The following is a 23,358-nucleotide window of genomic DNA, read 5'->3' as shown; positions in this document are numbered from 1 at the left end:
TGTGTGTGTGTGTGCATTATGCTGCATTACTAATTAAAGGGCTTCCACCGTCTCCCCTGTGTGGCCTCTGCTTCTTCGTTGCTGGAGGAGGTGTGGAGTGATATATTGCGCAGTTGCCAGAGACGCGCTAAAGGGGCCCCGTTCTTCAAGTTGGCCAGGGTCACACTGGTGCATGCTTCGGCATGGTTTTTCTTTCGTCCAAGGTATTGGGAAGACCTGGTGCCCGCCACACAGCACAGATGACACAAGGGTGGCTGCAGTGCGGTCCGTAACTTCACGGAGGGTGTAGTGCATTGCCATATCTACCCCTACCCAGTGGAAATTGTTTGCTGAGTGGCTGGAACGTTTGGGGACCAGAGGAATCTTTTTTTGGTTCACAATCACGGGATATAGACTATTGATCACATCGCTAACTGCTATGCATTCCACCCAACCACTTGGAAATGTCCCGCGCAACGCTTACCAGAGAATGGGATTCTGGGACTCGTAGTCTTCATCAACAGCGAGTGGTGAGCAAATAATCTATGAAGGGAGCAGGATGGACTCTGACCAATAGGGGAACTAGCAGGACATTCAAAAGTGAGTGGTCAAGTCGCCTGAACATTGTTAGGCATCTGAAGAAGGCCGTTAGGCCGAAATGCATTATGCCGCATTACTAGTTAAAGGGCTTCCACCGTCTCCCCTTGTGGCCTCTGCTTCTTCGTTGCTGGAGGAGGTGTGGAGTGATATTGCCAGAGACGCGCTACAGGGGCCCCGTTCTTCAAGTTGGCCAGGGTCACACTGGTGCATGCTTCGGCATGGTTTTTCTTTCGTCCAAGGTATTGGGAAGACCTGGTGCCCGCCACACAGCACAGATGACACAAGGGTGGCTGCAGTGCGGTCCGTAACTTCACGGAGGGTGTAGTGCATTGCCATATCTACCCCTACCCAGTGGAAATTGTTTGCTGAGTGGCTGGAACGTTTGGGGACCAGAGGAATCTTTTTTTGGTTCACAATCACGGGATATAGACTATTGATCACATCGCTAACTGCTATGCATTCCACCCAACCACTTGGAAATGTCCCGCGCAACGCTTACCAGAGAATGGGATTCTGGGACTCGTAGTCTTCATCAACAGCGAGTGGTGAGCAAATAATCTATGAAGGGAGCAGGATGGACTCTGACCAATAGGGGAACTAGCAGGACATTCAAAAGTGAGTGGTCAAGTCGCCTGAACATTGTTAGGCATCTGAAGAAGGCCGTTAGGCCGAAATGCATTATGCCGCATTACTAATTAAAGGGCTTCCACCGTCTCCCCTTGTGGCCTCTGCTTCTTCGTTGCTGGAGGAGGTGTGGAGTGATATTGCCAGAGACGCGCTACAGGGGCCCCTTTCTTCAAGTTGGCCAGGGTCACACTGGTGCATGCTTCGGCATGGTTTTTCTTTCGTCCAAGGTATTGGGAAGACCTGGTTCCCGCCGCACAGCACAGATGACACAAGGGCGGCTGCAGCGCGGTCCGTGACTTCACGGAGGGTGGAGTGCATTGCCATATCTACCCCTACCCGGTGGAAATTGTTTGCTGAGTGGCTGGAACGTTCGGGGACCAGAGGAAGCTTTTTTTGGTTCAAAATCACGGGATATAGACTATTGATCACATCGCTAACTGCTATGCATTCCACCTAACCACTTGGAAATGTCCCGCGCAACACATACCAGAGAATGGGATTCTGGGACTCGTAGTCTTCATCAACAGCGAGTGGTGAGCAAATAATCTATGAAGGGAGCAGGATGGACTCTGACCAATAGGGGAACTAGCAGGACATTCAAAAGTGAGTGGTCAAGTCGCCTGAACATTGTTAGGCATCTGAAGAAGGCCGTTAGGCCGAAATGCATTATGCCGCATTACTAATTAAAGGGCTTCCACCGTCTCCCCTTGTGGCCTCTGCTTCTTCGTTGCTGGAGGAGGTGTGGAGTGATATTGCCAGAGACGCGCTACAGGGGCCCCTTTCTTCAAGTTGGCCAGGGTCACACTGGTGCATGCTTCGGCATGGTTTTTCTTTCGTCCAAGGTATTGGGAAGACCTGGTTCCCGCCGCACAGCACAGATGACACAAGGGCGGCTGCAGCGCGGTCCGTGACTTCACGGAGGGTGGAGTGCATTGCCATATCTACCCCTACCCGGTGGAAATTGTTTGCTGAGTGGCTGGAACGTTCGGGGACCAGAGGAAGCTTTTTTTGGTTCAAAATCACGGGATATAGACTATTGATCACATCGCTAACTGCTATGCATTCCACCCAACCACTTGGAAATGTCCCGCGCAACACATACCAGAGAATGGGATTCTGGGACTTGTAGTCTTCATCAACAGCGAGTGGTGAGCAAATAATCTATGAAGGGGCAGGGTGGACTCCGACCAATAGGGGAACTAGCAGGACATTCAAAAGCGAGTGGTCAAGTCGCCTGAACATTGTTAGGCATCTGAAGAAGGCCGTTAGGCCGAAATGCATTATGCCGCATTACTAATTAAAGGGCTTCCACCGTCTCCCCTGTGTGGCCTCTGCTTCTTCTTTGCTGGAGGAGGTGTGGAGTGACATATATATATATATATATATACACACACACACACACACACACTGCACTTAAAAAAAAAAATATATCACAGAAACCCAAATTATTTGAAGGAGAAAGTAACACGTTATTTTTTTTAAATATAACCACCACACAGGTTGACAAATTTGTGTGTAGAGCTGGAGTTAACAAAATTAATCTAACTCTCCGTTTTTACAATAATAGTTATTGAGCAACAGCATGGAGATATAAATTAATTTATGACACCTCAATGACACCCAAGACAATGGTGAATAGCCCAGTAACACTATAATAGGATCTTGAGGGATTCTTATCTTTAATTTACCTTCGCAATATTCGTATATTCTATTCCAAAAGCTATCTAATCTAGTGCAGCATGTGATATAGTATGAGATCAAATTGCAGCTTAAGAGGATTCACATCTGAAATAATTAGGAAAGCATTTAGAATCAACCTCGTCTAAAAACCTAGGTGTATTATAAATTAACCATTTCGCCTTAGACTACATATTGCGATAATTAGCCCCCCCTTAAAGAAAAAAAACTTAATCTCATGAATTTTGTTACAAATATTTAATGATATAATATCTTCCTTAGTGTCTATTTAGGAGAAATTTTGTAAAATATTTCTGATTGCCTAATATTTGTGAGATGTTTCGTCCAATTTCCCTACTGTTCATCATACTGAGTTGTCAAAGAAATCTGAGACCATTTCCCCACTACGCTCTATAGGTCCTGGCTCTATACTTTTCAGATTATATTAAATAAATGTATCAACCACATGAGCTAATTTTTTTTTTAAACTCTTAACTATGGCTCTAATTCTAACCATGTTTTCCTTTTGCCATTACTCAGGAAATCTGTAAGTGTGGCAAAATCACTCATTTTTCATCTTATTTTCGTCCTTTCTTCAATAAGATGCTGATTTTCAAATTCTAAATCAAGTCATGCCATTTACACAGGGAATTGAGATTTATTTTTAAACTGAGCTTTCCTGTTAAAACATCATTTAAGTGTCTTATAACATACCTTATTTGGGGATTTTGTCGCACTTAAAATGTCTTCAATAATGTTATCCTCCAATATCGAAACCATTAAATCATTATCAAAGTACATATGTGGTGCATATTCCCACACTCTGCTATAGATCGATATAAAGTGCCAAGTGATAATTTGGGGAGTTGACCATCCCGTACAAATTATGATAACCTGGGGCCCTATTACATATAGGGCACACTTTCCCTTTTTGCATCACGGCGCACATTCAATCAGGTGAACAAACAGGGAAAGTGCACCCCATTATATTGAATGTGCTGCCTTTAGAACAGCCGTAAACGTATGCTGCTCTGGGGGCAGCACATTTAAGTGAAATACGGAGTGGCTGCTTCAAAGCCCGTGTTTCACAGTGCAGGCAGCAGCCCGCCTGCACTTTCAAAAGGAATTAGAGATCCCCTTGAAGGCAGGTGCAGTGATTGACTGCACTCACCTGCAAGGAGATGTCTGGTGGGTCCATGGGACCCCCTTTCATCCCTAAAGAGGGCTGCCCTCTCAGTGTGCACCTTTTTGTGGCGCACTTTCAGTGTGTCTCCTGTGAGCTTCATTGCCTTTGCGCCTGTGTCTTTAATATGGCGCAGGCGCAGAGGTAAAGAGATTTCCTCATTTGTGTGGGGCCACACCCCCATGCAAATGAGGGAATGCCCTTGTGTGATAGTGTTGGTGCTACATGTGCACCAGTGCTATCTGTATTACAAAAGGGTCCGCCAAGCGCCTATGGACCAGTCTGTAATCCCAAAATGCCCGATAGGCCACAAAGTGGGGGCAGATACCCGTTGCACCCCCCACGACACTTACTACAATACGACACCTGGATTCTGTTTCTCTAAAGAAAAATTACATATAAAATACTAGGGACGGCAGCCGAAGCAAAATTGAATAATGGTAAGATTGACATTCTGATTAAAGCCACTCTTACAAGAAGCATCAAAGGTAAAGGGCTCCACTTCAACACGGTTTTAACATGCAGTAGAAGGGGGTCAATAATTTAAATCCTAAAGATCCTGTATATTAGATGTGAATTTAGTCCCTAAAATAGCATTTTGCTCAATTATCGTAAGACCCTCATAACTCCAATAGCATTATTTCCAAAGTACAATTACATAAAAGAAATTCTATTTTAGATTTAATGGCTTCAAATCCACAAAATTCTTTAAATTTCGAAAAGGTCTCGGAGGTTCTCTCCTGTATTTATTTTCTCGGCTTCAAAATCAATATATCGTCGGCATAGAGTTTAGTTTTGGCCGTGCGTGCAAAAACCGCAGCTATAACACCGTCATTGTGGATAGATATAGCCAAAGGGTTTAAGAAAAAGCATGAGGGAATTCTTTGTCCGGTTCTGCCCTGCATCAACAGAATTCAAAATTCATCTTGGCTCTGCGCCTTTATAGGGATTTTATTTTAAACCGTCATGAACTGGGAAGGAAACCCAATTTTTAGGTCGAGGACTACCGGTCTGCCGAAGGCAGAACCGGAAGTCGGAGATTTAATGTTTCCTAGAGTGGCTATTTAGCCCGCCTCTCTTTTTGCTTCTCCTCCATTGGCTGGCTTCCTAAACGGAGGCCAGCCATTGGAGGAGAGAGCCGTCCCTCCAAATAGGCTCCGTCTTTTTCAGATTCGGGGGCGTGTTCCTTGCTGTTCTTTCCACTTTTTAGCCACGCCCTTTTAGAACAGCAGGAACACGCCCCCGAATCCGAAAAAGTTTGGAAGCTTCCATCCGCCATTTTTTAGGTATCGTCTGGCCGTGAGGATCTTCTTGCTGTTGTGCACGAGTAAGGTTAGCCATCTTGTTTCTGCGTGTGCGTTTGTGTACATTCACGACCGAGGATGTTATCCAGACTCTTTCCTCTCAGTCTGGAGCCGACTCTTTCCATCTCCTATTCGTCGAGCCCGTCTCTACAGTACTCTCTCTGATCGGTGTAGCCCTTTAACGTATAGCGCTTTGGAGCCCTTTGAGGGGCAGCACAAACACCGCCTAAAGATAGTGGCCAGAAGCGCCGAGTTTTCCTGCATTCCTTGCTCCTTGTTTGCTGGGTTCGCTAGAGTTTTCCCCTCCTACCAGCTTCAGCGAGGTGCCCCGCACCCCCAAACGGAACTTGACAGCTTCGGACACAGTGATCTATCGGGTGAGAAGCTGCGGGCGAACACTGGAGGCTTAAACCCTTGGAGCTGCGTTTGGCCATTTCTATTTTTAGGGAAAAAATGAAATTCTCTTCAAGCTGGATTAGTTTGATAGTCTGCGGCTGTACTCTGGAAATATCCATCTCGTGTGTAACTTCGTCTGCTACATTGCCGACTTTGGTGCTGGAAACCAGGGTTCGAGCCTCGGGGTCGCGTCCACATCCTGTGATTCTGGGCAAATCATTTCATCTCCCCCTGCCTGAATGTGGAACGTAACCGGTGCTCATGTAAAGCGCTCCAATACCTTCGGGGCGAGTTCGCGCTATATAAATCTGCAAAAAAGAAAAAAAACCTCCACTTCCTCCTTCTCAGTATATGTTCGACTCTTTCCTCTGACTTTGCTCGTTCTTTAGCGCCTTGACACCTCGAGAGGCTAGCTGTTGGCACGTCACTATAAATATTCTTCATGCAACTGTAGCGTGTACTTCGATCCAGAGGTTATTTTCAATGGTTCTTGTCGACAGTCTCAAGGTAGCTGCTGAATCATAGGACTGCGGCTGCTGTCCTGCCGGCGCTGTTCGACCAGCTCCACTGACCACACACCCCTTCACCCCTTTGCTCAAAGGTGTCTGTGTGCGGTCCACTCCAGCATTCACAATCCTGTGCTTAGACCAACTTTAAACCGTACTCGTTGGACGGGAGCGCCGCATACATGCAATAAGTGAAACCGAAATACAAACATGTCTCCTGTCTCAAGGAGCTGTTATTTATTTACGATGCAAAGTTATGTCAAACAATCTTGCTAGAGCTGGCTTTGTGTCAAAATCCAGGGGTGCCCACCTTGAAATACACCTGTGACAGAAAGTAGCACAAAGCCACTGAATGTGCTACTTAAGGGTTACCTTCCAGCGCCCACAAAGTGTTGAAATGATGCACCTTGCATCATTTCATGGAGGCACACATTCTTGAGGAATCTGCCCCTGGACGTACCATGCAAAACAGGCTTTTATGTCTGTCTGCAGCTCAACGTCTTACCAAGCAGAACATCCTTATGTCTTCTAATAATCTTATTTTTTTTTATCAGGTTATTATGATACATTCAAATTGCCCCAAAACGTATACATTCCCGAATTCACACACACCAAAAGCGCTAAAGAAAAACACGATGGATTTAAATATAGGTGTAATAATCTTGCATACCTCCTCTCTGCTGAAGTAGAAGCTGGTTACTCTCAGAATTCACTTCTCCACAATGCAGGATATGGACTAACTCACTCTCTCTTTGCTAATGCAATAGGTATCACATATGCAAAAAAAAAGCTAATGTCAATAGAAATGACAATGCCATTATATTAGGGATAAAAAAATAATGAGCAATACCAATAGCTCTACCTATAATATTGCCGAGACCATTGCATTGTAAATGCTTGTTTTTAAATGTAATAAAGGTTCTCCCATGGGAAAAAGCCTTTGCTACATCTAATAAAAATAAATAGACAGAGTTTATTTTCTATTGAAAACATCGAGAAGTTCTATTAAATAATTCATATTGGCATATAATTGGCCCCCTGAAATAAAACCATTTTAGTCCTTCTGAAACAATGTATTCTCAATTAATTAATTAGGTCATCAATTGAGAAAAGATTGTACAATTCAGCCAAGTCCAACGGCCTTCGTTATCATTTTGCCAATTACAAATGTCGGTTCTGAAACGCTTGGAAATAAAATTTGCAACCCTTCTATGAGCCACAATTGAGGAGGAGAAGCCTTTATATTCCATCCAGCATTTGAACATAGTAAATTTTGATAATCTTGAAATTTGTATGTGAGTTTCCTGCAATAAAACATAATGGCCGGATTGTAAGTAAGAATTCATGCTTCGATAGCCTGTTCTTTTCTTCTACTATTCAAACTGTTGACAGTGAATGAGAAAATCTTTATCTTATCTGTCATTCAAAACGGTAAAGGGCATTAAGATCATTCACACTACTTATATAGTACCAATTAAAGTGCTTAAATAAGGTTATTTTATACAATATAGTAATATCACAGTAAGGTACTAGGTGTTTACTAGCAACAAAGCAAACCTAAAACGAATACTGGCAAAACATTCCTCCCATACAATGCACAAAAACCTCCTTAAATTAATTCCCTTGGCACATAGCAGCTTAAGAATAAATGAAGTAGATAAACTTCTTAACCCAGTAGTAAAGTGCAAACTATGTGTAAAGTGCACTTATATATAGTAGCATCTTAAACCAATTTATGGATGAATATTGATGAATATGATATCTCCCTGTGTTTTTTATGCTTGACATCCCTAGCGAGCCCTTTTCCTTTGTGCTCTAAGGGTAGTCCACCAACAAGCCCTCAACAGCACCATCTAGTGCTCCCTTGACAACATGACTGTGTGTCATTTTCCCTGCCTACCCTAATTATCTATCACACTCCCGTCCGACGTACGGTGCCTAATACTAATGAAATCGTTTTATATCTATTTGATGAATGTTATTCAGAAAGGTGTGCACTTTTTTGACTCCAGGAAACACATGAAATTTGCCCTGAAAAAGAACCGTCTATTTGGCTAACTGAACAAAGGATACCGTGCGCCCACAGCTCAGAATTGCAAAATCATATTTCTGAATTGCCATCTCTGCTGTCATATTTGAGTAGATCTTGAAAGTGTGATGCTTTTGCACTTCGTAAGTATTTTCGTGAATGGCTTTCATATGGATTAACTCTTAACCCTACAATCATAAAAAATCCACCAGCATGGTTGCGTGATACCTGGTATTTGGAGACATCCCCCAGGGGACTCTGTGCGCCCTTGCTATTTAAAGATCTTGAGTATATTCTGGGAGGCCATGTATTCTTATTAACGCCTCTACCAGTAAAACCGTGCCTATGGAGTCCTCTTCATGTTCAGGAACACCTATAGTCCAGAGAGTAGAGTGTCTGGAATGAGTCTCCATTTCCTCGTGTTTATTCTGTAATAAGGATAACTTTCGCTCAAGCTGTATTGTTCTATTTGTCATTCTGCACAGTTTGTCCTCACCTTCAGAAAACAGAGTGCAGCCTCTCAAATCTCTCTAGTAACAGGGCCATCTTATTTTCCATTTTGTCTAAATGTCCAGTGAGTGAGGTTACGCTCTCTCTTTGAAACTGCTTTGACTGTTGTCTCTCCCCCAGAATATTTTATAGTAACAGTAGAAACTTAGAGTTCACAGTAGCGACTGCTCCCGGAAAGCAGCAGTGGGGCGAAGAGGGGTGAAGAGAGGGAGGAGGGGGATTTAAAAAATCCCTTACCTGCTGGCTGGCCAGTTGCCAACCAGCAACTCCGTCGTCTTCCTGGCTTCTTCTCTGAAAGCAGGAAGCACCCGGGCTGCCAGGCTCCCCGGTTCCCCATAGCCAATCATAACGCTGAGCCGTGGTTCGGCGCTCAGCCAGGGAATGGGAGCCTGGGCGTGTTCTCCACCCAGGCTGTAATGCAGCCTTGGTGGAGAACATGCAAAGTGCGCATGAATGTTTGGCCGGACCGAGAGTTTATTTAGCAGTCTCTTGTCCCTGTGTCTGGTTTCACTCTGCCAGAGGCTCTGTCCTCATACTTCCTGTTCTTGTGTCTCTGTGTCCACTTGTTTGTCTAGCTCACCAAGTCACTTTCTCGTGGGGACCATTTACCATGGCTCCCATTGGCCCTCAGTGCTTGAGGCTATCTGCCCCAGGACTTCTTTGGATGAATAGCTATAGCCAGCCAGACAGACAAGTAAACGGATAGACAGTCAGCTATAAATCAACATAGTAAGATTTATGCTACAAGATAGTTAACTCTGGTATGTGACAGATGTGGCAATAGATGTACTGTCTGTTGCAGATAAGAGACAAGAGATAATGCTACTGGTTTCACTGAACGGCCTATCCACCAGCTGGCTGGGCCAGAGATATTTCTGCCGTCTATCATAAGTGAGGGATAACGCTCTTGTACGCATAGTTCTACTGAGTAAGTGCTGGATGTGTCAACTGAGCAATGGACTGCTGTGCTTTCTATTAAGGGTTAATGATAGCTCTGGCACCTGCTGCAAGTGAGAATACTTCTGCTTTATGAATAAGTGAGAGATCAGTCATCTGAGCAAGGAATAGTTCTTCAATCTAAATATCTCAGCAATGCATGGAAAGTGGGGGATACTTTTTTTCCCCCCACCGAGCACGATATAAAGTGACTGAGGTGCCCATAAGAAGAGAGTGCATAACCTATTGCCCCGGCTCAGTCCAGGTGTCAAGGTATTCTGTGTTTGTGTGCTCCCATAACTCTGCCCAGTAAAACTGCAGAGAATGGCAAGATGCCTGCTCCCTCAGACTAACCAATAAACTTGCCAGCAGAGCCTAGAACTTGAAAGAGTTGAAAGAAAGGAGCTATAGCTGCATGCCAGCCTCTCATTCCTTAAAGGTCCACATTGTGGGTGGACATCAAAGTATGAGAGAGAGAGAGAGAGACCCTTGTCAGGGTGTTAAGTATCGTACCCTAGCACACGACCCATGCTAGGCCAAGTCCTAACCTTAGACAGCAGGTGTGATCGTCCCAAGTAGTCAGTAGTTGTCTAGGCGTGCACAATGTATATTGTGGAGACTAAAAGCACAGTCCACATTTTGAAGTCGTGATTTGCCAATGTAATTCTCTAGTAGTGGTGGAGAAGTTAACCTATTAATGCTTTGACCTAGTTTAATCGAAGAGACTCAGCTTTCAGTTGATCTTCCCAGGCACCTGTATATTGTTCTGTAAGCACCTGAAAGAGAAGATAATCTTGTTTGCTGTACATTTCTCTTTCTCATTGGCTTTGTCATTCATCACATAAGGTAACATATATCCCCCACCACGTGTACAAAATAGGCCCTCCCTCATTTGTATTGTGTTCAGTAGAGGCATTCTAGCAACACCGCTTACGTATGCACTCCACAAGTGCAACCTTAGCAATATCTCTTTTGCCATGGAGATGAAAAGAATACTCCTATTCATTCACAGGACCCTCCTAGACAGTCAAGGTCCAGTCACAGTGGGGGAAAGAACCAGTTTGGACACTGGCGACGGGTGTAGAACCCATTCACAGACAGGCCTGGCTCGTGACAGAAGGTTTATGACATATTTAGGCAGGGCGTACTGGGTCATTTTACCACAATTTAAAGGGGAAACACTGCAAGCAAATGGAGGTGGGGGACTGAGGGAAAATAGCTAAGATTGTGTAGTTGAATTTTCGTAGTTACTGGCAAGTGCACAGAATACATTTTGCACCTCTACCTCCACCTACTCAGAACATTACTTGACCTGGGAACAGTCCACATGAAGAATAAGGCACTGGCTTGTGACTCCTGCTGGAAGAAGAGGGCTCATTCAAGGTCTCCTAACTCCTGCTGGGACCCAGTATGGGAACTGTTCTCCAAGGGCCAAGTGGTTGCCTGTTTGCCTCCATCAGGGACATAAAATACATAATGGCTCTTGATTCCAAGACCACCCAGTTGACCACAGAGCTGGACTCTGCAGGAGACCTGGCTGGAGAGACAACTAGTCCTAGAAGCCTTCACTGTGGAGCTAGTGGCTCCAGGATTCACCAGAAGGACTTTTCCCAGCAGTTTGAAAAATAGGAACTTAATCACTTTTTCCATTTCTGGAGGACAGGGACAGGGTGCTGAGGCGGACCCTCACAGTAAAGGTATCCAGCTTTATGGGGTGCTGCCTGACTACAGCTTACAGACTTGCTACACTGGAGAATACCAACTTCCAAAAATGTGAGTCCAAAGGTAAAACCTTCAGCGTGGATGAGGCTGTAAATTTGTCTGACCAAGAAAGCGCCTTCAATGATCCTCTTCAGCTGAGAGTTTCCTCCCAGGGAGAGGTGGTGTGTTTTCTGTTTTTTTCTGTTTTGGGACTGCCAGACTTTTCCTAGTTATCCCGAATAGAAAAAAAAAGGGCAGACATTCTAAGTTATTTAGACCAAAGGCCCCATATCCATGGGGCTGTTGGTTTAAAGTTTCCACCAGAAGAGCCAGCAGAGGCTCCCTTGGCAGAAACATGACTGGTTGACCATCTCTAAATAGAGAGCTCAGACCTTCAATTTAGCGGACTGTGGACTCCACCACATTTGTGGCAGAGTAACCTCTCTCCCAAACTCAAAAGAACCCCATAAGTCTGAAGGTAAAACCTTTGACTAGGACGACCCACTTGGTGTTTCCGAGATCTGTTCCATCATGATCAGGTTGAAATCATGCATCGGTCGCTGTCAACCACGAACTGTTATCTTTAAATGACACTTCACTTTTTTAGGTGTTTTTTTCTTTAAATCTTCAGAAATTCATACCTCCAGGTTCCCTTATCCTGTTTAATGATCTTAGCCACTTTTTTCTCATTTTTTCTCTGTGCTCCTAAATAGCTTTGGGACTTTTATTATGTCTATTGTTGACTTTGAAATTGTTGTTACTCCTTTAACCTAACACGCACAGAACTGTGTTGTGACCAAACCAGACTGTGTTTATTAAGTTAGTACCGCTCACCTGCTCCCAAATCAATAACACAATTTTTGAGTTGTCAAATAGCTGTCATTACATGTTAAACAAGCATTCTGAAAGGTTGACCAACTTCTAACTTTTGATTGGCTGGACAAATCCTAACTTTCCAATGATTGTGCTAATTTTTCATATTCTCCTGTCCTTAAACTCCAAGTGTATGTAGGCAGTGGAACTCTAGTCAGAGAGTGCGCACATAAGCTGTATAAAGGATGCACTAATAAGCAGTCTGAGGCGGCACAAACATGTGCACTGGAAATCTGCCAGTCACATTCACGTAACTGGCTGTTGTCTGTACAGTCGCCTGGCGTCCTACAGCATCTCTTCCAGGCACGTGCCGCTTCCTACTCTGGCGCGCTCCAACCCACTCCCTGGGCAGTGGCCAGCTGACCACGCACACGCAATTAAAATTCTGCTCCACTCCCGCGCATCTCTGTGTGTGCTTTCCAGCCCAGCATCGCAGTGGCGTTTTCACGACGTGAAAACAAATTACAGACCCATACATTTGTACTGAGCAGATTAACGAACGAAGTAATCGTTTGCTGCTGAGCTACACATAGCAATTGTGCTTAAGTGTTTGTTTTTCTAAACTGGAATGCTTTAATGTGGATGTACAATTTGTATCGGGGATAACGAAATACGGGCTTTATGTGTATGAGAGAAACACAGAGAAAAAGAATGAGTGAGAGAGAAGTGTCTACGATAGAATGACGCAGTAAAGTCTACACAAAAGTGTTAGAGAGGGAAAGAGATCTACAGGAAAGAAACTAGTGTGTGACAGCAGTCAGAAGGTGAAAAAAGAGAAAGAGTCGTACTGATAAACATATGCTTGCATTGAAAACGTTTGAGAGCATGGGAGGGCGTGCTGTTTACAACTGTAGTAAGAGAGCGCCAGTGCGAGCAAGTAGCAACAGAGGGCTGAAGCGAGTGAAAATCCATTACAGCCGTCAGACAAACAAGATAATCCTTGCCAGATTGTTTTATTTTAAATGCTTATTAAATAAACAAGTGACCTAGCAATGTATTGTTCCATTTTTTGTCATCAGCGGCCTAATAAAGTTGGGAGCTGGCGCACATGAGCCCAGTGCCTAGTTAGCACCCGATGAATGTGGCATGTTGTGTGTTCTTCCTCCACAACCCTCTCTTCATTGGCGACGAGGTTGTGGCAGTTGCGCATACCCTCAGCTCAGTGAATGCTGCTGCAAGCGCATGATGCAGCATCTCCACTCCCCAATCATCTCTGAGAGGAGGTAATCTCTTGAGTAGCTGGTTCTTCACTCTCACCCCTTCCTTAACAGTGGCCTGGAGAGTGCATGTTGGAAGGCACAGCACGCACGGTGCGAAACACTACCCCCCAATGGACGTTAGGCCTTGTTGTAGTGGACTGGGTTGATAAGTTCTTGTGACTGTAGTTGCATGCTCATGGCACCTCCAACTGGTGCCTTCCTCCTCTTGAGTACCGTCAGATGTGCAGTCAAGTGACTCTATGATCGATCCTGCAATAAATACAGAGGAGGAACTTCTGAAGCTGCGGTCCATAGTACACAAAACTGCCTGTATTTGCTGCTCGCAGCTCGTCACTGAGGTTCCGTTCCCCTTGCTACATCTGAAGTGACCATGGATGGAGGTGATCAAGGCAGAGTGACTCCTCATCCAAGTGGGTGTTTGCCGTTCCCTCACCAGCAGCAGTGAACCTTGCGTCTGTGTACATAGGCAAGACGGGGTGTCTGCAGCCTACTTTTAGTGAACTGTCTGCTTTAGGTAGACTATCACCCTGATGGGCTGTATGGATAGACCATATCACTAACTATTTTGTGGTTACAAAAGAGACTCCGCCGAGAGTGCATCAATCCTACATTTTTATCCTTACTTACTATCCATCTTTTTTGTTTTCCTAAGTGCTTTGCCCCAAAGTGTGACGGGCATACCCAGACGTTGGTTACCCACTCACTGTGCCATAGAATTCAAACTGCAATCAACCGAAGAGGTCCAAATAAGCAAAAACAGATTCTTGGGTTACTTGTGTTCCTGTTCAGAGGGGACCTGTCCTGGTAGTTCGAGCTGGACGGTTCCTGTTGGTGGTTCTGGTCTGACGTAGTATCGTGGACAATGAAACAGTGGACTGGATTGGAGGGCAGAGTAACTACCAGTGGCTGAGATTATTTCAAGCAATTCATCCATCAGTTTTTGTTTCTTTCACTATAATCCATACTAAAGAAATGATGCTGATGGAGGCATTTTCAATATCTTTCAAAATGTACCTAATACTGGAGTTGAGTCCAATTTGATGTGGTGATGGCTGCTCTGGATGCACATCAACCCCCCTCTGAATCTAGACTATGAGAGGTTTGTGCTGCATTAAGCACAATACCAGGATGGCCAATAAATTGACAATTTGTACACAAGACTAAGGGAACTTGGCAGAACATGCATTGATGATGACCCAAACAACAAAACCCACTCAACTGATCTAGGACTATAGATCACCTGTTCTTCTGCTCCACATCTTCAATGAGCCAAAAGTGGCTTTAAATGACATACTGACCGTGGACAGGCTCTGCCTGTTAACACAGAGCCACTTTGCAAGAGTTTGCCATGGAGGCAGAAAAAGACACGTGGACAGAAGAGATGTTGCCTCTGTACCAACAAAATTACCACAGGTCACATCACAAGATCAGGATGAGTAGACAGACTCAGAAAAAACGAACCTCGTGAGTGCATATGTGACGGTGAATTCAGCGAGAAAGAAGAGGAATTTCTGACATCGTTTGTCAACAAATCATCAAGTGCAAATATAAGGATGAATGTGACAGCACTGATTGATGAAGCATCACCGGTGAGCATAATAGACAAACAGCAATGTGTCGAGCTATGGCCTAAACTCAAACTAATTCCAATGAGGATGCACATCTACCCTTACCGGGCCCTAACTAATCTAGTATTAGCAGAGGTTTTTGAAACAACCCTATCATATGAGTGGGCATTTGTGAAAGTGAGGATCTTTGTCATGTAGAGGGTGACTAACAGAAAAAGCTAGGGGAACTGGCCCTAAAGTGGGACCGCATTAATTTTCACTCTTACCTAAATATCAAAGTAGTGACTGATCATGAACTTCTTGACCCATCGTTTGGTGCAACTGCTCAACATCTACCTCCCAGGGTGAAGAAACTGTCCCTCCAACTCCAAAAGTACAACTTTTCATTAATACACAAGACAGTGGCTTGCAACAATGCAGACTATCTATCACACCATCCTGCTGCCTGCAAGACAGGTGATGGTGACCAGTCAAAGGAAATGGTAGGTATGCCAACGTGGTGACACATAGCTCTTGTCCGAAAGCAATGCCAATGGTTGAAATTGAGCAGTCATCAACAAAGTACATCTGTATACAAATGGTTTTGCTGCTTTAAAATCAAACTCATGGAAGATGTTTCTAGCTGGTCATTGGGACAAGGAGACTAAGAAATTTCAAACACTGCTGTGGAGAAGAAGGTGGCATGAACTAAGCCTAACTGGAAATGGTGTCCTGCTGAGAGGTGATAAAATTGGAGCCACAGGTGCCTTGCAATACCAAGTAATCCAACTGGCCTATCAAGGACACGAGGGCATGGCAAAGACTAAAGCACACCTCTTAGAAAAGTTGTGGTTCCCCATGATGGTCCCATTTGTCGCAGAGAGAGTAAGAAGTTGCCGACTATGCCACGCATGAGGCCAGTAACCAACTGACCCCGGTCATAACTGAAAATGAGTCTACATTACCGTGATCCAGAATGAGTGTGGACTTCTGTCTTCTCTCTGACAGTCAGCAGCTTCTGGTGTCCATAGAAGCCTCATTGAAGTAACCTATGGTAGGATCTTTGACGTACTCTGTGGTCGTCATGGTTGCGACTACTCCTTTTGAACATGTAATTCCTAAGTAGGAGAACGTGCTTACCAACAATCCTCAAAACAGACAGTGAACTTCGTTTCAATGGAGTGGCCTTTCAAAAGTACATGAGGAAATTAGGCATTGAACACGAAAGATCACTTTGCAGTGGCCCTAAGCAAATGGGAAGGCAAAGCGCTTTATGCGCTAAATGTATAAAGCGCTCTCTAAAATGGTAGAGCACGGTAAAGACCTATAATAGTCCATCCACAGTTTCTTGTGGTGAAACGAAACACGCAACCCTGTACCACCAAGTGCACACAAGCTTCAGTGTTATTTGGCCTTGCCATACGAGACACTCTATCTGTGTCATCTTACTGGGTTCCTGACGGTCTAGATTCTAAACAAAGACAACAGAGAAGGTGAGGCAACAATGACCAATCAAGCCAAAAGAGGAGTGAATAAGATATTAATGTATGAGATGGGTTTCTGGTTATAAATGAACTCCCTGGAGGAAACTTCCAAGCACCTTTTGAGTTCACCTTTGTGGAAGGTGACAACTCTCGAAGGGACAACGGTAACTGAAATGAGAGGGCGTGAGCAAGATACATGTAATATCGAAAAATGTCTGCCTTCCAGTGGTGATTCTGGAGCCAGAGGCAAGGTAAATTAATTTGCACTAGACAACTGGTGATGACCCTGAATGTGAACATGGAACTCTGTGCCCATGAGTGCACCACTATCACCGGAATACCAGCTGGTATCAAGAACAGCGCCAACGACATCCCTTACATCATGCCATGGCAGCCAAGAGACCATCCAGATGAGAACTAACCTGATACTTGCTGAGGGCTCAGGCAAACCACTCCAAAGAATGAAGGGCTTACTGTACTCAAAGTTTGTGTATGTCACAGTCAAATGGGTCTGCAATGGATGATTATGTGTTATTGTTAATAGTACTATATGCAAGTGGAGGTCGCAGCATTGTAAATGAAACCTATGGATAAGATGAACCCTAAAATCTTATGGGCCTTACCACAGGCAAACTACCAATCTATTTCTCTGCTCCTGTCTGCAAGGCAACTGCTGCATCCTATTTTGGGAGAGGTTTGAGGAAACTACCTGGACAGGAATAATGGATGAGTTCCTGTTTGGTCACCTTCAAATCGGGCCATGGAATCTGATCTTTTCGCAGATTTTGATGACTCTTAAGGCTGATGGTGGCAGTGCCAGAACCATGGTTTTACAGCTTGTTCAGTGACCTTTGACTCTGTTGTCTATTATTTCTGTTGAATATATATCAATCAGGTTGTCTACCAGGCTGAATGTTCTGCTACAGATAGGGTGTTCAACATTTTATGTGAAGCAATTTGCACCACTTGATCCCATGGTCTCAATTTTTTCATGTATGCAAATGATCCCCATATCGTTTGGAAAACATCCTGCTACCTCAAAAGAAGCCATGGAGCAGAATCTAAATATGCAAAGGCTTATTGACACCAGGATTATACCATGGCCTTTCTGAGGACAAAGATAAGCTGTGAGGTCCAGGACCCTCTTTTTCTTTTCTAGGCAGCCTGGGAGGAGAAGGAGCTCCAGTATCTCCCAGTTGTACTTAGATAAAATGTCCCTCATGTCACGGGCCCTCTAGCACCCTCTAAAGCATAAGCTGCCTTGGGTTTACAACCATCCACATCTCTATTATTTCCCCTTCTCTTTAACATCTAGGATGAATCATTTAGATGCTTTAAAGATATGTCTGCTCACAATTACAGTAAAAAAACACGTGCCTTGGGCTACAGAGATTACTTTCACCCATGATGAGTTTTAAGGATGCATCAAGTATCAATATAAATGCATCAGGTACCCTCAGGGGACTCCTGAGTGCCTTGTTCTGCTACTTTTCATCTGCAACAATGGACCTGATACGTGAGGGCTCCTAACTCTCTACAATGGCTTGTTGCAATTTTCACATCCGTTTTTTGCCTTGGGGTTGTCTCGGTCTCAACATTTTTGGTCTGTTATAGATACAACAACCCTAACAGCAATCTATTGCACCATAGACTAATCGGTCATTCTGGGATAATAACACAGTGTGTAGGTCATTAAATAATCCTGTCATCACACACTGGAATACACTAATGCCGTGACCAAGATAAATGTAACCTAGTGAATTGAAAAATACCCTCCATAGTGATTTTAGATGAAGATATGTTTGGTGGTAAGCCTATGAAGACAAATTTGGTGATAAGTCTACTTTAGATGCAATTTCTAAATACGACGGACAGCTTAAGCAGTAAAATTATCTCTTTATATTCAATAATGAAAGAAACACTCTAATAGAACCTCAATGGTCAGCTTTCTTTCTTCACGGGTGGAAGCTATTCCGATGGTTCAACCAGTTCTATCCCACTCTTGTACAATTACTTCAAGCCTCTTTTTGATCTCCTCCAATACTATAATGGGCACTCTTCTCATGTATGCCATCTGAGTAAAGCATTCTCCATCACATGTTTTTGGTGAACAAACCTATTAAGAGTACCACTCTATCTTCCAAGACAGCACAGTCGCTCAAGTCACCCCCAACATTGCTCTTGCCACCAGTGGTATCTAATTTTTAAATCCTGGGTCCTATGCAACCTATCAGTCACACTGATGAACCAAACCCAGTAAAAGCATTCCTTTCTGGCTACAAACACTTTTCACTCAGGGTTCCTGTCCGTTAACTCTATTTTTCCCACATATATTCCTTATCCTACCAGGAAAGAATTGCCCGTTTGAAGCATCATTTTAGGCCTTATCTAATCAATGACCCTGATTTAAGCATGGGCTCTATCTCCAACCCATTAACCTTGAACACACTTTTGGGTCTTCCCATACCTTCTTCTCTACCCCCACCCATTCTTCCCTTTGTCCAAGCACAATACCATCTCACTACCTTCACCACCCTTTCCACAGTTTTTTCTTTCCTCTGTGTACATCCTGAATAATGCCCCCGTCTTGCATATTTCCGACACTTGTCACATACGGAAAAGTGGTTCTTAAGAATGTACACCATGAATCTTATTCCTTACTCTTTTATGTCTTTCTCTTTCTTTTTGTTGTTGTTTTTTTTTTTTTTTATTTTTTACAAAATTCAGCTTCCCTCCCTGCTTCTTTTCCATTTCCTTCATAAATCTGTTAGATTTGTCTACTGTCTTCTCTATTCTGCATTACAGCTGGCTTCTTATAAAATGTATTATTGTCGTCCAGCAATCTTTTTTGAGTATTTTTACATGCACATCGTATTGTCAGTTTAAACAAATACCGGTTTATTTTAGAACTACACTGACAGCTAGGTTGTATAGGTTAAGAGGCTATCAACTGATCGATGTAAGCTGCTTTTCAAACCTACTACAATATAGAAGATACATGCATGAATTCACATAAGGACTAAATTTAGACACAATAATGTGTTTTTTTCCACTACACAGATACACTACCGGCCACAGACACAACACACATATCTCACCACAATAAGGCAGAGAATCAAGCCACAACACCAGGACCCAAACATTTCTACAGTTTAACACTTTGCTCCCCTTATTATCCACAGTGGCTTTCTTCCATCATTCCTTAAGCTCTGCATTGTGCCTCCAAAATACTTCTTTTTCCTTACGAAAGAGATTTTAAAAAGTTCGTTTTCTTCCTAAATTCATAGAGTCGGTGGCCCTTGCCTTGTAAGCCAACTCCACTTTGAAGTTTACTGGTCCACTTGGAGCCTGGAAAGTTAACTTTTGATTTATACTGATGTTCTTGTTTCGATTTCTAAAACTAATCACGTTTTTTGTTTATCCCTTAGGGTGAGGTATTTGGTTCCTCCACCAGACATGAACCTTCGCATTGGATGCTCTGGGGTGCCCACTGCCCAAGAGCAGTGGACTGCAACATGGAAGAGCAACGAGGGAGAGGCCCCGGAGGGAGGGTGTTTATTTAGGGGCTGTATTAATCTATTCGTGGTGTCACAGTGTGGAGACAGCTGGCCTGACAATAGACTGTTGCACCTGCTTCTTCCTCGCCAGGAGAGCTTCTATCTAGGAGGAGGGTTGAAGACAGCACCAGCCATTGGTGTAATCCACATGGTGATCTCCCCTAACTACAGCCAGAACCAATGGGACCCGCAGAGCCCAAGTACAGGAACCCAAGCTGTTACCTTCAAGCATGCAGCACCATTTATACCTCTCTAGCTTGTACTTGCACTCTTTCTGACGGCGTAAATATCACCAGTGGCTGTTTGTGTTGTCCAGAATTGGAAAATCAGGTTGGAGCACAGAAGGATCATTTTAACTAATCAGTTGTAACAAATAGTTAACCATATTTTAGTTTCATCAGCCCTCGTAATCAGCAAGTACTGATGCTTCATTAATCCGACCTACCTTCCTGGGAGAAACGGAGTTTACTATTTTCACTTTTGAGCCCCTGTTTATATTACTTGTGGTCATGTGGCACTCATATGTCATGATGGGTGCAGAGCTTTTCACACCAGCAGAGCCTGTTTCGAAAGTACCAGGATTTAAATGCACCTGGATGCTTGTCTCTCTGCTGAGTAAAACAAGGTATTACTTGGAGTTATTTCCTCCGTTCAGTTTTCTCTGGTCCATTGCACCTTTGTTCTTGTAATTACTCACAGTATGTTGTCTTACACCACTGCCCGTTGGTGCCCCATCCATTTCACCACTAACATTTCAATATGCTTATGTAAGGGATTCGAACTTTGACTAGGGCACAGTCTAAGTAGCTATATGTTTGTCTGTATTTTTAAAACTACGATGGAAGCCATTTGGTGTTGCTGTTGCATAGTAGTATGCATACAGCTTCCAAATTCTCAGTGACTCAAAAAAATAGTCATTTCCCACAGGTTTTCTAGTCAGGATGAAAAAAAATCACCAAACATTTAATCACTTACCTGATTCCTAAATATTTGGAAAGGTAAAAAAGTGATGTAGTAGATTGAGCAACGGACACCACAGTGATTACAGATGGACGAAACCCAATGCACCCAGCCAACCGCAAGAACACGCTTGTAGTAGTAAATTATTTACAATGACATTTATTTAAAAATTCATTTGTACCTTCCTATGGGGAGAAGGGCTATAATGTGAGCACTTTATCTGCTAAGGGAACATTTATGAAATAAATTAAAACTGACCAATTCCTATATACAACTCCTTTAAAACTCCAAACCTTACGGGTCTAACCTGAAACTTATGCAGCCGTCGGTCCCTACATAAGGTGATTCATCAGCATCATTAGCGTATTTTCGAAGACTTGAAAAGTCACTAACCTTCACAGTAGTCACGGTTACTTTCAATGTTAGATTTCAAAAATTGGAATCTGATTTTTTTACTCTTAGGTTTTCTTCTGTGTGTATTGAAGTACGTTTACTTTAATGTTGACCTAATGTCTCCTGAGTCTCAGGAAAACACAAGTGAGATTGTCTGCAATTGGCAAATCTCGATGACACGATATTACCTCTGACCCCAGTGATGGGCCAGACTAGTACGTTTTTTAAAGACTATTGTAAAAAGCAAAGCTGCAAAATCTTTATAAACAGTGATCTATAATAGAGACAAATGCTCAACCATGAACACCATCAAATACTGAAAATCAGATTTACTTTTAGTCCTAGTGTGCATTGGAAGGGCATTACTTATGGTCAATATAAATGAGCCAACTGGTACCAGAGGGATCGGTTAGCTCACAGGGAATGAAAAGTGTTCCGGAGGAACTGTAAGCAGCACCACTGGGGTCAGAATCCGAATTGAGCCAAAACGTTACCTAAAAAATGGGACCCATGAAGTATGCATACAACACAAACATACTTAATCCACATGCACAGAATATTTTTACCGAGATGATCCTGAGTTCAGTTTTATTAAATGTGAATGCTGCCATGGTCGATGACATTGGGGTTAGAAAAGTAAAGTTCATACTTCTTGTTAATAAGACGCAAAAGCAAAATCAACGAATGAGGTGTGGCTCTGGCAGAAATCCTTTTCCCAAATGTGTATGCCCAAGTATAACTATGTATATTCTCTTATAGTCAAGCAGGTCCAGCTAGAGTGATCATATTCCTCATCACTTGTCAGTGAAATCCACCGAAATTTGGGGTATGTTTCAATCAAAGAATAGATCCAGAAAATACTCTTCACAAATTAGTTTTACAGAAATAAAAATAAGCCCTGGGGCTGTTACAGCCAGGATGTCCATTAGCTGCTATGCTATTGTGCTCCTTGACATACAGCTTCTCGTATCCCTTTAAAACATGTTCAAATATTTCCTGTGCGAACGGTTCAGGAAATTAACCACTCGAGCTGGTAGGTGCTATATTCAGTCGTTTACTTTGATGCGGGCTATTAGGAGATATCTCTTTGGGTCGAACCTCACACATGATGTATACTGCCGCTGGTGATGGGCCTTGTGGAGGAAAATTGTATGGTGATGAAAGGACAGTTTCCTGGTAACCATATCACCATGGCACCTGAAGAGCTCTCCCTCATCCTCTGCTGTACTTCTGCCTATTCCAAATTATTAGAGTCTACTTATCATTCTGGTTGCCATGGTCCCCTGTCTACTTCTGCTGAGCATCTCTCTTGTTACTGCATTACCCATCTACAGGGACCACCATTGTCTGGTTCTATCACTGTTATAATTTATATTTTTTTACTCACCATCTGTTTTCTCTCATTCTCAGCCCAAAACAGATTTCTTGTGGACGCCTCCATGGTGTCTTCCTCCTTCTGCATTGAAAATACTGTAAAATCTAAATGTAAATGCCACAAAGGCATGTTTTGTATCAGCACTCTGTTCATACAGAAATCAATGAGTGAGAGAGCCGTCTGCTGTCTATACAGTTCTTTGAGGGAGGTTTCTGAAGTCTATAAGGGATCAGTGAGTGAGGGAGTTTGCAGTTTATGCAGGTATCAACGAGTGAGAAACATGACTAAGGTCTATAAAGAGATTAACAAATGATGGAGCTGATTGAAGCCTATACCGGGACCTATAAGTGAGAGAGCTGTCTTACGTCTGTACAGGGGCCAGTGAGCGAGGGAGCGATCTGAAGTCTTCACTAGGATCAGTGAGTGATAGTTTGGTGAGATCTACACAGAAATCTCTGAATGAGGTGGCTGGCTAAATTCTGTTCTGGGATCAAGGGGACT

The 23,358-nt window shown here is 43.5% G+C and overlaps 1 protein-coding gene across 3 annotated transcripts in view; it reads left to right on the top strand.

Annotated features, from left to right (window-relative positions):
* Positions 1–21,200, top strand: part of SEMA4G (semaphorin 4G) — a 714,949-nt gene extending 693,749 nt beyond the window's left edge. For all 3 annotated transcript variants that reach the window (XM_085606513.1, XM_085606512.1, XM_085606511.1), the window contains exon 16: positions 20,001–21,200. The gene's annotated coding sequence lies outside the window, so the exon portion shown is untranslated. The remainder of the gene's footprint in view (positions 1–20,000) is intronic.
* Positions 21,201–23,358: the final 2,158 nt, after the last annotated feature.

The sequence above is a fragment of the Triturus cristatus genome, chromosome 1_2 (genome assembly GCF_964204655.1).
Source record: "Triturus cristatus chromosome 1_2, aTriCri1.1, whole genome shotgun sequence".
Classification (NCBI taxonomy): Eukaryota; Metazoa; Chordata; class Amphibia; order Caudata; family Salamandridae; genus Triturus; species Triturus cristatus.
This window is presented reverse-complemented; position numbering and strand designations above follow the sequence as displayed.